The sequence below is a fragment of the Oncorhynchus gorbuscha genome, unplaced genomic scaffold, assembly GCF_021184085.1.
Source record: "Oncorhynchus gorbuscha isolate QuinsamMale2020 ecotype Even-year unplaced genomic scaffold, OgorEven_v1.0 Un_scaffold_4257, whole genome shotgun sequence".
NCBI classification, from domain to species: Eukaryota; Metazoa; Chordata; class Actinopteri; order Salmoniformes; family Salmonidae; genus Oncorhynchus; species Oncorhynchus gorbuscha.
In genome coordinates, this window is record NW_025748312.1 from 1 (window position 1) to 14,161 (window position 14,161).

The 14,161-nt window shown below is 45.5% G+C and overlaps 1 pseudogene; it reads right to left on the minus strand.

The window, feature by feature from the left end:
- Positions 1-2,014: 2,014 nt before the first annotated feature.
- LOC124028481 lies at positions 2,015-14,161 on the minus strand (annotated as a pseudogene).

Here is a 14,161-nt window from a genome sequence, read left to right on the forward strand (position 1 = left end):
AAGGTTAGAAAATCCAAAGGAGATGAAAAGCAAGAGAAAAACACTACCACTGCACTGAATGTGGAGAGAGTATGTTTTACATTTACATTTAAGTCATTTAGCAGACGCTCTTATCCAGAGTTTTCACACTCTGCAGATCTTATAAAGCACCAGCATGGATCCACACAGGAGAAAGATCCTTCCCCTTGTACAGAGTGTGTAAAACATTTTTTAAAAGAGTTTGTCGTACACACACACAATCTCTCTCAGTAGGCACAAGTTAATCCACACAGGAGGAAAACATCCACTGTTGCCAACAATGTGGTACATCTTTTGTCGAAAGGATGAGCTTGATAATAAACATGATGATCCACACTGGGTTAAAGACCATACACCTGTGATGAGTGTGGGAAGAGTTTTCACCAGGCATGGCACACATGAGAACGTTCTTATCACTCTGCATTGAACGAGGGAAGACGTTTGCCGAACACCAGTGATCTTACAAGCCACCAGGTGATCCACACATAGAAGAAATAGCCTCTTCTACAGAGTGTAGAAAGAGTTTTCTTCATGCTCAGTAAGTGCAAGAACGTTCCCACAGGAGAGACCCTACCTCTGCTCTCAGTGTGGGAAATGCTTTACATATACCAACAAATTTAAGTGGTCATCTGAAGACAATATATATATTTTTTCATCTAAAAAATCAAGTAAAGAGCTTGAGCTGAGTGCTTCTTCATCAAATACGGAAAAAAAATGCTTCCCAAATCAATGTATTTATTTACTTGCCACGACGATCTATCAAATAAAGTTATCTGAGAGTCAAGAAATGTACCACCTTAACCAACTGGTCCAGGGGTTGGAACACATCTTGGCTCGAGGGCAACACCCGGATTTCAAAACTCAGAGGGCAGCACACATTTATTTTCAGACCGATTTGATCGTCAAAAACAGTTTGCAGGCCAGCAAAAGAGCAGTTATTTAAAAATATATATGAATATTTTTATATTTTTATATTATATTAAAAGTCCATTATAATTTCTACATACTTTATCTAGTTTTAGACAATCAAGAGTAGCCTGGAGTTTGTTTTTTCCACCAAAATAATAATTCCCCACCCTGAGCTAGCCCTTAGCCTGGACCCAGACCAATACCTAAAGGAGATGGGCAAACACCTTATAATTATATATTATATTATAATTATTAACATATCTGGGACAACCAGGCAACCTAATCATATCCGTCCACATGACAACCAGGCTACCTAATCATATCCGTCCACATGACAACCAGGCTACCTAATCATATCCGTCCACATGACAACCAGGCTACCTAATCATATCCGTCCACATGACAACCAGGCTACCTAATCATATCCGTCCACATGACAACCAGGCTACCTAATCATATCCGTCCACATGACAACCAGGCTACCTAATCATATCCGTCCACATGACAACCAGGCTACCTAATCATATCCGTCCACATGACAACCAGGCTACCTAATCATATCCGTCCACATGACAACCAGGCTACCTAATCATATCCGTCCACATGACAACCAGGCTACCTAATCATATCCGTCCACATGACAACCAGGCTACCTAATCATATCCGTCCACATGACAACCAGGCTACCTAATCATATCCGTCCACATGACAACCAGGCTACCTAATCATATCCGTCCACATGACAACCAGGCTACCTAATCATATCCGTCCACATGACAACCAGGCTACCTAATCATATCCGTCCACATGACAACCAGGCTACCTAATCATATCCGTCCACATGACAACCAGGCTACCTAATCATATCCGTCCACATGACAACCAGGCTACCTAATCATATCCGTCCACATGACAACCAGGCTACCTAATCATATCCGTCCACATGACAACCAGGCTACCTAATCATATCCGTCCACATGACAACCAGGCTACCTAATCATATCCGTCCACATGACAACCAGGCTACCTAATCATATCCGTCCACATGACAACCAGGCTACCTAATCATATCCGTCCACATGACAACCAGGCTACCTAATCATATCCGTCCACATGACAACCAGGCTACCTAATCATATCCGTCCACATGACAACCAGGCTACCTAATCATATCCGTCCACATGACAACCAGGCTACCTAATCATATCCGTCCACATGACATCAGTCACCTGAGCTGGTCAAAAAAAGTGTACTAAATGTATATAGGGTGCCATTTAAAAAAAAAAAAAAAAACAGCCCAGCCTCACCTGGGCTCTCCATGCTGCTCATGTTAATGGCCGGCCCCCCGGTCTGCCCTCCTCCTCCCTGGGTGTTCTTCAGCTGGGTCTCCAGCCTCTCTAGCTGGAAGACCAGCGAGCTCTTCTCTGTTCCCAGGGACTCCAACATGGTCTGTTTCTGGATCAGAGTCTCCGTCAGCTGGTGTAACCTGCTCTCTAGCTCCACCTGGCTACTGCTGCTCAGAGCCTTATTGGTCAGCTGGGGGGGGGAAGTTACATGGTCACTTACAGCTAAGCAGATGTTATGTGTCGTGCAGTGAAATGCTTATAGTCCTAAAATTATTACCCTAAAAAATCCACTTTTTTGACATTCCTACTGCATTGTTAGGAGCTAGGACTATAAGCATTTCACTGCACAAGATATATATATATATATATTTATTTATTTAATTTTATTTATTTATTATGTGAACTTTGACATACACTTCCATTCAAAAGTTTGGGGTCATTTAGAAACGTCATTGTTTTTTTTAAAGAAAAGCACTTTTTTTTTTTTTTTGTCCATTAAAATAACATCAAATTGGTGTGAAATACTGTGTGGACATTGTTAATGTTGTACATGACTATTGTAGCTGGAACAGATTTTTTTTTTTTTTTACCAGAATACAAAAAGAGGAGTGGGAGGCCCCGGTGCACAACTGAGCAAGATGACAAAGTATTTTAGAGTGTCTAATATGAAAAACAGACGCCTCACAAGTCCTCAACTGGCAGCTTGATTAAATAGTACCGGCAAAAACACCAGTCTCAGCGTCAACAGTGGCGACTTGAGGATGCTGGCCTTCTAGGCAGAGTTCCTCCTGTCCAGTGTCTGTGTTCTTTTTCCCCCCATCTTAATCTTTTCTTTTTATTGGCCAGTCTGAGACATGTCTTTTTCTTTGCCTAGAAGGCCAGCATCCCGGAGTCGCCTCTTCACTGTTGACGTTGAGACTGGTGTTTTGCCGGTACTATTTTAAGCAGCCAGTTGAGGACTTGTAAACAGTAGTTGGAAAAATGACTTGTGTCCTGCACAAAGTAGATGTCCTAACAGACTTGCCAAAACTACAGTTCGTTAACAAGAAATTTGTGAGGCGGTTGAAAAATTAATGTTAACGACCCCGACCTAAGTTTACGTAAACTTCCAGACTTCAACTGTCTATATACCTGGTTTCTGAGTTTCTGGATCTCATCTTCCCGATCCTTGATGCGACTCTGCAGTGTGGTCTTGGCACGGTGGTTTTCCTCCTCGACATACTGTAGCTCCTACATCACACATAGAACATTTCCCCTTAGCCCAGATAGAGAAAGAAACAGGCAGGGACTTCCTGGACATGGCAGGGACTACCTGGACTGGCAGGGACTCCTGGACATGGCAGGGACTACCTGGACATGGCAGGGACTACCTGGACATGGCAGGGACTACCTGGACATGGCAGGGACTACCTGGACTACCTGGACAGGGACTACCTGGACATGTGGTCGAATAAGAAACGCACGTTTTACATTGCAAAACGTTTCATAATGGGGTTTTTTCTCCGTTGCACCTTAAATGAATAGGACCCAAGGTCCAAGGTTTACTAGTAGGATTTGCTTTGGATATGCTTGGGTACACATCGGCCAATGAAATGCTTACTTGCAGGTTCCTTCGACTTTGCAACAATAAGAATACAAAAAAATAGAATACACATTTTAGCATCAGTATAACACAGGAAGACACAATTTATAATATTTACAGGTGTATTGGGGAAGGGGGGGGGGGGCAGTGTATAAACTGAGCAGTATAATAAGAGTTGGGTAGCAACAGTTGTGATGTGTGTAGCATGAACATGTCCTAACAGACTTGCCAAAACTACAGTTCGTTGTCTGTTGTCTGTAGCTTGTGAGGTGTGGAAACACTTTGTTGCTTTTATGAATTTTGTCTTGCTGCTTTTTGTTCTGTGTTGCTCTGTCTGTATGCTACGTCTTGCTTGTCCTATGTTGCTCTGTCTGTATGCTACGTCTTGCTTGTCCTATGTTGCTCTGTCTGTATGCTACGTCTTGCTTGTCCTATGTTGCTCTGTCTGTATGCTATGTCTTGCTTGTCCTATGTTGCTCTGTCTGTATGCTATGTCTTGCTTGTCCTATGTTGCTATGTCTTGCTTGTTCTATGGTGCTATTGTCTATATTGTAATTGTTTTTAATAACCTGCCCAGGGACTGCGGTTGAAAATTAGCCGGCTGGCTAAAACCGGCACTTTTACTGAAACGTTGATTAATGTGCACTGTCCCTGTAAAAATAAAATAAACTAAAAAATAAACTAAACATACCCCACATATCCAAAAGTCAAACATCTCATGCCAAAATCTTCGGCATTAATATGGAGTCGGTCCCCCCTTTTGCTGCTATAACAGCCTCCATTCTTCTGGGAAGGCTTTCCACTAGACGTTGGAACATTGCTGCTATAACAGCCTCCACTCTTCTGGGAAGGCTTTCCACTAGACGTTAGAACATTTCTGTGGGAATTGCTTCCATTCAGCCACAAGAGCATTAGTGAGGTCGGGTACTGATGTTGGGCAATTAGGGCTGGCTCGCAATCGGCGTTCCAATTCAGCCCAAAGGTGTTCGATGGAGTCAAGGTCAGGGCTCTGTGCAGGCTAGTCAAGTTCTTCCACACCGATCTCAACAAACCATTTTTGAATGGGACCTTGCTTTGTGCATTGTCATGCTGAAACAGGAAAGGGCTGCTGCCACAAAGTTGGAAGCACAGAATCGTCTAGAATGTCATTGTATGCTGTAGCATTAAGGTTGCACTTCATTGGAACTAAGGGGCCCCGAACCGTGAAAAGCAGCCCCAGACCATTATTCCTCCTCCACCAAACTTTACAGTTGGCACTATCTATTTCGGGCAGGTAGCGTTCTCCTGGCATCCGCCAAACCCAGATTCGTCAGTCAAACTGCCAGATGTTGAAGCGTGATTCGTCACTCCAGAAAATGTGTTTCCACTGCTCCAGAGTCCGATAGCGGTGAGCTTTACACCACTGCCAATGAGATTGCTGGGCTCGATTTTATACACCCGTCAGCAACATGGGTGTGGCTGAAAAGGGGTGTGTCCACGTACTGTGTGTATGTCTGTGTATATGTGAGTGAGTGCATGTGTGCGGAGAATCAGAGCAGGTGGTCAGTCAGTTCAAGTGTTCAGCAGTCTGATGGTTTGTAGATAGAAACTGTCTGAGCCTGTTGGTATCAGACCTCATGCTCTGATACAGTATTCCCAACGCTAAGGGAGAGAACAGATCGGGGCTGCGGTGTGTGGGGTCCTTGATGATGCTTCCTCAGACACCATTTTGAGTTGAAGTCCTGGATGGGTGGGAGTACTGTCCCAGGGATGTACCGAGCAGTCTTCACCACCATCTGGAGGGCCACGGTCCCAGTGATGTACTGGTCCGTCTTCACCACCCGCTGGAGGGCCACGGTCCCAGTGATGTACCGGTCCGTCTTCAACACCCTCTGGAGGGCCACGGTCCCAGTGATGCACCGGTCAGTCTTCAACACCCTCTGGAGGGCCCACGGTCCCAGTGATGTACTGAGCCGTCTTCACCACCCACTGGAAGGCCTTGCGGTCGTGTATGGAGTAATTCCTTACCAGGCTGTGATGCAACTGGTCAGGGCGCCTTTTCGATGGTGCAGCGGTAGTATTTGGTGAGGATCTGGGGTGGCATGCCCACATTTATTCAGCCGCCTTAGGAAGTAGAATGCTGTTGCGCCCTCTTGACAAGAGTGGTGGAGTTGTTGGTCGATGTCAAGTCCTTTGGTGATGTGGACACAGAGGAACTTAAAACTCGTGATCCCATTGATGTGAATCGGGAATGTTTCCTCTGCTTGCTGAAGTCAACAATCAACTCCTTTGTTTGCTGACACTGATGGAGAGGTCGTTGTCATGACACCACAATGCCAGTTCACTGACCTCTTCCCTAAAGGCGGTCTCATTGTTGTTGGTTATCAGGCCTACAACCGTGGTGTCGTCAGCAGACTTGATGATGGAGTAGGTGTCGTGCAAAGTCACACAGTTGTGGGTGAACAGGGAGTACAGCAGAGGACTGAGGACACACCCCTGGGGACCCCTGTGTTAAGAGTCAGTGTGGAGGAGGTGTTGTTGACAAACCTCACAGCCTGTGGTCTGCCCGTCAGGAAGAGGGGTGGTGTCCAGACCCTGGGCTCAGTGTTGAGCTTGGATGGAACAATAGTGTTGAATGCTGAACTGTAGTCAATGAACAGCATTCTTAGAATTTTTTATTTTTAAAGTTTAGCCTTTTTTTCTCCCCAATTTCGTGATATCCAATTGATAGTTACAGTCTTGTCTCATCGCTGCAACTCCCGTACGGACTCGGGAGAGAGGCAAGGTCGGCGTGCGTCCTCGAAACACAACCCAACCAAGCCTCATTGCTTCTTGACACAACGCCCACTTAACCCAGAAGCCAGGCACACCAATGTGTCGAAGGAAACACATTGATAACCCAAATGATGACCAGCAACAATAAAGACTGCATCTAGGTGAGAGGATTCTAGCTGGCTTTATGATCTTGCACAGTTCGCTGAAGTGTTTGTTGGTCGTAGAAAATTATTACATGAACATTCTAAGCAAACAAAGTAACGACGCAAAAAAAAAAATAATAATAAAAAAAAAAAAAATTGAAGTCGAGCAGGAACAGGCAACCTCCTTAACGCCGCCATCTTACTTAATCCACAAGTGATTCCTTCTTCCTTCTCTGTCCTCTGTTAGCAGAGTGGCACGCACTTCCCACAGAGTTGCAATATTTTCCTGCTTATTCGAAGGCTATTTTTGCTCTTAGAAACATACTCAATATCCACTGAAGTAGCTAGCAAGTTTACTAAACTGCTACAGTAGTTGCCTTAGTAACCAAACCAAAAAGACTTCCTAGCTTTGCTAAAAGCGTCAGTCTAGCTCGCTTGCTATTATGAAATTGTATTTTTCAACAACGCCAAATAATGTTTTGAAAAAAAAAAAAACTGACTTTTGCTTTCAAAAGCAGCTCAAACATAAAACAACACAACAATGACCTTCAGAGCCATTGAATTATAGTGTACATTACAGAGAAATACGCATGCTCTAGAATGCCCTTCAAGCCAATCAGAAAGGAGTATTCAACAACGCCCGTGGTATAATAAGATATATTCTGCTACCTGTTTGTAGCGCTCCACCTCGGCCTCCACTTCCTGCTTGGCTCTGGTCTGTCGGGCCTGTTGCTCCTGGTTCTCCAGCTGCTGCTCTCTCCACGTCTCTGCCTCAGTCAGGGCCGCTACCTCAAGTCCTGGGAGAAGAGCGGTCACAACATCTCACTCTTACAGCCAGGTCATCCAGCTACCAAGGTTGTCTTGAAAGTAAGCACGTCCTGTGTGGCTCAGTTGGTGCTAGCAACGGCAAGGTGAAGAGTTCAAGTCCCGCAAGGATAGTGCAGGAATCACATCAACATACTAAGAAATTGTATGCACTCACATTGTACTGTAAGTTGCTTTGTATGTGTGCTAAGGGGTGTCGGTCCGAGAGAGGGTCGGCCCGAGAGAGGGTTATATATCACTGAGACCATCTCCAGTCCCTTCTCACCTGTATCTCAGCACGGAGTGTCTGCATCTGTCCCTGTAGTTTCTGTATCTCGTCTCTGCAGCTCCTTCTCATGTCTAAGCTCCTCCAGCTCCAAAGTCGGCTCCTCCTCCTTCCAGACCATCCAAGCCTGACCCTCCTTCAGGCTGCTGATCAGCTTCTCTTTGGACTGGAGAGGACGCACTTTACACACCACACACACACAAACAAAAGCATTAGAAAGGAAATAGTGAGTTGTGTCCTAAAGATCTCTATCTCTTACCTGTAGTATGCGGGAGGCTTTGCTTTTATAGTCCTGTAACTCCTGCTTGGCAGTCTCGGCTGCGTTCCGGGCCTCCTCATCTGCTGTTGGAGGTCCTCGACCCGGTGCTTGTCATCCGACGCCCGTCTCTCTGCGCCCGTCACCGCCTCCGCTAGCGTCTGCCTCTCCGCCTCCCACCTTGGATAACCGCACCGCAAACTCACTCTGTGGGAACCGAGGAGACGACACGTTATATAGTCTATGATTGACTTTACAGTGCATTACGGGAAAGTATTCAGACCCCCTTAACTTGTTACACATTTCGTTACAGCCTTATTCTAAAATGTATTAAATAAAACTAAATCAAAGCAAACACACAATACCCCATAATGACATCACAATACCCCATAATGACATCACAATACCCCATAGTGACATCACAATACCCCATAATGACATCACAATACCCCATAATGACATCACAATACCCCATAGTGACATCACAATACCCCATAGTGACATCACAATACCACATAGTGACATCACAATACCCCATAATGACATCACAATACCACATAGTGACATCACAATACCCCATAATGACATCACAATACCACATAGTGACATCACAATACCCCATAATGACATCACAATACCACATAGTGACATCACAATACCCCATAATGACATCACAATACCACATAGTGACATCACAATACCCCATAATGACATCACAATACCACATAGTGACATCACAATACCCCATAATGACATCACAATACCACATAGTGACATCACAATACCACATAGTGACATCACAATACCCCATAATGACATCACAATACCACATAGTGACATCACAATACCCCATAATGACAAAGCAAAACATGTTTATTTTTTTGCATATTTATTCCAAATGTTAAAAAAACTGAAATACATTATTTACATAAGTATTCAGACACTTTGTTATGAGACTCGAAATTGTGCTCGGGTGCATCCTGTTTCCATTGACCATCTCTAAGATGTTTCTACAACTTGATTGGACATGATTTGGAAAGGCACACATCTGTCTATATAAATGGTCCCACAGTTGACAGTGCATGTCAGATCCAAAACCAAGCCATGAGGTGGAAGGAATTGTCTTTAGAGCTCCGAGACAGGATTGTGTCGAGGCAGGGCCTCCCAGTGGTGCAGTGGTCTAAAGCACTGCATTGCAGTTGCTAGCTGTTCCATTAGAGATCTTGGTTAGAGTCTAGGCTCTGTCGCAGCCGGGAGACCTATGGGGCGGCGCACAATTGGCCCAGCGTCGTCCTGCTTAGGGAGGGATTGGCCGGCATGGATGTCCCTGTCCCATCGCACTCTAGCGACTCCTGTGGCGGGCCGGGAGCAGTGCACGCTGACACGGTCGCCAGGTGTAACGATGCTTCCTCCGACACGTTGGTGCGGCTGGCTTCCGGGTTAAGCGGGCGTTGGGTCATGAAGCAGTGCGGCTTGGTTTGGGTCGTGTTTTGGAGGACGTACGGCTCTCGACCTTCGCCTCTCCAGAGTCTGCACGGGAGTTTTAGCGATGAGACAAGGCTAACTACCAATTGGATACCGCGAAACTGGGATGAAAAAATGGTTAAAAAGTCCAAATAAATGTAAATATATATTTATTAAATTAAATAAAAGATTGTGTCGAGGTACAGATCTGGGGAAAGGTACCAAAACATTTCTGCAGCATTTAAGGTCACCAAGAACACAGTGGCCTCCATCATTCTTAAATGGAAGAAGTTTGGAACCACCAAGACTCTTCATAGAGCTGGCCACCCGGCCAAACTGAGCAATCGGGGAGAAAGGCCTTGGTCAGGAAGGTGACCAAGAACCCGATGGTCACTCTGACAGAGCTCCAGAGTTCCTCTGTGGAGATGGGAGAACATTCCAGAAAGGACAACCATCTCTGCAGCACTCCACCAATCAGGCCTTTATGGTAGAGTGGCCAGACGGTTGCCACTCCTCAGTAAAAGGCACATGACAGCCGGCTTGGATGAAACCAAGATTTAACTATTTGGCCTGAATATCCAAGTGTCACGTATGGAAGAAACAACCCAGCATCCCTACAGTGAAGCATGGTGGTGGCAGCATCATGCTGTGGGGATGTTTTTAGAGCAGGGACTGGGAGACTAGTCAGGATCGAGGGAAAGATGAATGGTGCAAAGTACAGAAAGATTGTTGATGAAAACCTGCTCCAGAGCACTCAGGACCTCAGACTGGGGTGAAGGTTCACCTTCCAACAGGGCAACGCGACCTTCAGCACACAACCAAGACTTTGGGACACGTCTCGAATGTCCTAAAGTACGCCCAGCAAGAGGACCGGACCTGAACCCGATTGAACATCTCTGGAGAGTCCTGAAAATAGCTGTGCAGCGACACTCCCCATCCCAACCTGACAGAGCTTGAGAGAATCTGCAGAGAAGAATGGGGAAACTCCCCAAATACAGGTGTACCAATCCTGTATTTCTTTAGAGTTTATTTAACTTTTACTTAACTAGACAAGTCAGTTAAGAACAAATTCTTATTTACAATGACGGCTTTATGGGGAACAGTGGGTTAAACTGCCTTGTTCAGGGGCAGAGCGACCAATTTTATCTGGTCAGTTCAGGATTCAATCTAGCAACCTTTTCGGTTACTGGCTCTAACCACTAGGCTACCTGCCGCCACAGATGCAATGGCGTCATACCCAAGAAGACTTGAGGCTAGAATCTCTGCCAAAGGTGCTTCTTCAAAGTTCAGAGTCCAGGGTCTGAATACTTGTAAATGTGATAGTATGGGGTATTGTGTGTAGATTGATTAGGAATAAGGCTGTAACGTAACAAAATGTTGAAAAGTCTAGGGGTCTGTACTTTCTGAATGTACATGAAGAATGTGCCCCCTGTTTCCACTAGGTCCACCATCCTTCATTTTGCTTTGACAGATTAATGATTAATAAAATAATAATTATATATATATATATATATATATATGTGTACTTGAGAGTTGGGACGTGTGTGGGTGTATATATATTTTTCTACATGTGCATCTGTCTATAGCCATCCTGTTCCCTGCGTAGAGCCATGTCTGCCTCCCTCAGTCTCTCCTGCATGGTCGTCATGGCCTGGGACTGCATACTGCTTCCTTCTGTGTGGTCCTGGAGGATCCTGGACATGATGGGGAGTACAAAGTTGGTCGTTGTCTCCCTAGTACTATACAAAACCAACTTCAGTGTGCGCTATGACGTTTCCTCCACGGTTCCCTTGGTTACCGGGCTCGGACAAGCCGGTCCTCCATAAAGACACGTGACCGGACCTCCTTGACAACGTAGCCAGCCAGTTGTCCTACAGACAAGGATCCGATTCAATAACTTCATTGGCGACATTTCAAGCTAGCTGTGAGTGGGCTTACGGCACGTTCTTACCTCCGTTTGCACACAGACTAGCTATTCAGAGGCACCTCACAGAGCCTCCGGAGCAACACCATGTTTATCCATGTGAGAGCACTTACCTCCGGAGCAACACCATGTTTATCCATGTGAGCACTGTTACCTCCGGAGCAACACCATGTTTATCCATGAGCACTGTTACCTCCCGGAGCAACACCATGTTTATCCATGTGAGCACTGTTACCTCCGGAGCAACACCATGTTTATCCATGCGAGCACTGTTACATATGGATTATTCTCAGACTTTTTCAATATATTTTTACTAATATGTAAATGTTGAAGCAGCCTCATTGACTGGATCTATTCATTCACAAAAGATTTGGTTAATTAAATTTACCTGGACTTCTGACAAATGTAGTTGTCTTTTACTAATAATGAATGAAATGTAAATGTTGAAGCAGCCTCATTGACTGGATCTATTCATTCACAAAAAGATTTGGTTAATTAAATTTACCTGGACTTCTGACAAATGTAGTTGTCTTTTACTAATAATGAATGAAGCAAACAGATTTAGTTCTTCCAAGCCTATTCCATCTAACAAAAGATTGTAAACATACCGGGACCTCTCAGTCTGTGCCTCCTCCAGAGCAGAGCTCCGTGACTTCAGTAACTGATCTGCCTCATCTAGCCTGACCTTCAGCACGGCCAACTGCCGTCCTTAGCACCGAGGCCTCTGTGAGGTCATCAACCTGCGACCGCAGCTCCTGACCGCGCGGTCTGTGCGAGACTGGTCGAATTCCCACTTCTCTGTGCGTAACCGTGCCTGGTTCAATTCTGTAGGAAAGAGATTATGACCATAGTTACGCCCACGACAGACATAAACCAAACCACATTATTTAGGTGTCTGCTACACATACATGAGCAAAACCTGGTCCCAGATCTGTCAGTGCTGTGTTGGCAAGACAACATCCATCGGCATGACACGACCATATGAGTTGGCAAGACAGCATAAACAGATTTGGGACCGGACATGAGTCTTCTTCCTCAGTCTTCTCTCTCTCAGCTCTCTCACCCTCCTGAGTGTCTTTGGCTCTCTGGATGATGGATGCCAGTTCCTGGTTGAGGAGGTGACCTCTGACCTCAGTAGCTGGTTCTCCAAACGCAGACTGGACATCATCTGACTCTGCTGCTCCTCTAGGGGCGGGGCCAGGGCTGGGGGAGGGGCCTCGTATGTGGCCGGAGACTCTGATAGGTAGGTGATAGACTGGGGAACAGCCAACCCAGAGTCAGAACCATCAGGTGTGTCTGGAAAAAGAAGAGAGAACACATAAAGGAGGGAGCGTTGAGCTGATGATTTAAATTAGCAATTGTAACTAGAACACTGTGTTGATTATTTCATGAATTTATATGATGTCGACCAAACATTGAGATAAAATAACAAAAAGAAATACGCGTAAGTGCCTTGACATTAACATTACCAGTTTAAGTGTCAGTACCTTGACTTTCTTTGGCAGAGCCATCCTCCGAACCCCCTGTTTTGGCACTGTGAGTACTGGTGGACAGAGAGCTGTAGCTGGAGGTTCGCGACATGCCCCGTAGGGGAGGGGGGCGTGGAGGGGCTGAGGGGACCATGATGGGGGCAGCAGCCGAGACAGGAGGTGCTGGCTGTGGGGAGCCTGATCCTTCAGGAGATACTCTGAGAGGATCTCTTGGTCTGACCTCCGCCTCTCGTTGGCACGAGGGTCTGAGCTGTTAAGGAAGTCAAACAACAGGTCATCATCTACATCTTGCTCACTCTGACTCTTCTTACTAGGCCTCACAAAGCTGGAGGAGGGTTTGATGGAGCTGGAGGAGGAGCAGTGCTGGAAGACCCCAGGGAAGGGTGCTGGTAGTGGAGACTGTGGCTGAGCTAGTCAACAGGGAACCTTTGGATTTTTGATGTTGCCAGCAGCTGCAGTAATGAAACCAGATCCTGGTGCGTTGTGGGAGGTGGAGTTCCCATAGGGGTGTTGCTGTGTCTCTGATGTGTTGTGCTGTAGCCGGTGCTACTGTACTGAGAGGTTTCAGTGGAGTCGGGAGCATCGTAGGCTGAGGAGAAGGAGGAGGTGCGGCCTTGGGGTTTGGTCAGGCTGGCAGCTCCTGCATCCACTTTATTCAGGAAGTCTTCAGCTTTCCCTGCCAGGTCAGCCAACCAAGACATTCTGCATCCTAGAAACACAAATTAATCAGTTTGTCAGATTCAGAAATTAAATAACAATAGCTTTTGTGACAAAATCTCATGTGTATGTCAAAAGACATTCCCCTAAAACCAAAAGATAAAGCAACATGTTATGATGACATTGCTTCTACCGTCCAACAGATAGCAAGATTGTTGATGTTATGGCTAACATCTTTGAAGGCTAGCTAGAAATCCGGGTGATCACTAAGTTAACCCTCAAAATAGTATAAAATGGTCTGTGTGGGTAGGTTTAACAACATACTGAGATATCAACTTTCAGCTTTCGGCATAAATCAGGGTGGATTACACAGGGTCCGACAAACAAACTATTTTAACACATTAGCATCCATTATCGCTAACTAGCTAGTCGACTTACCGTATAACAACAGCGACGTCCAAAACTAAAAATAAATAAATATCCCAGACAATTTATAGACCGGGATGAATAATCAACAGATGGACTATA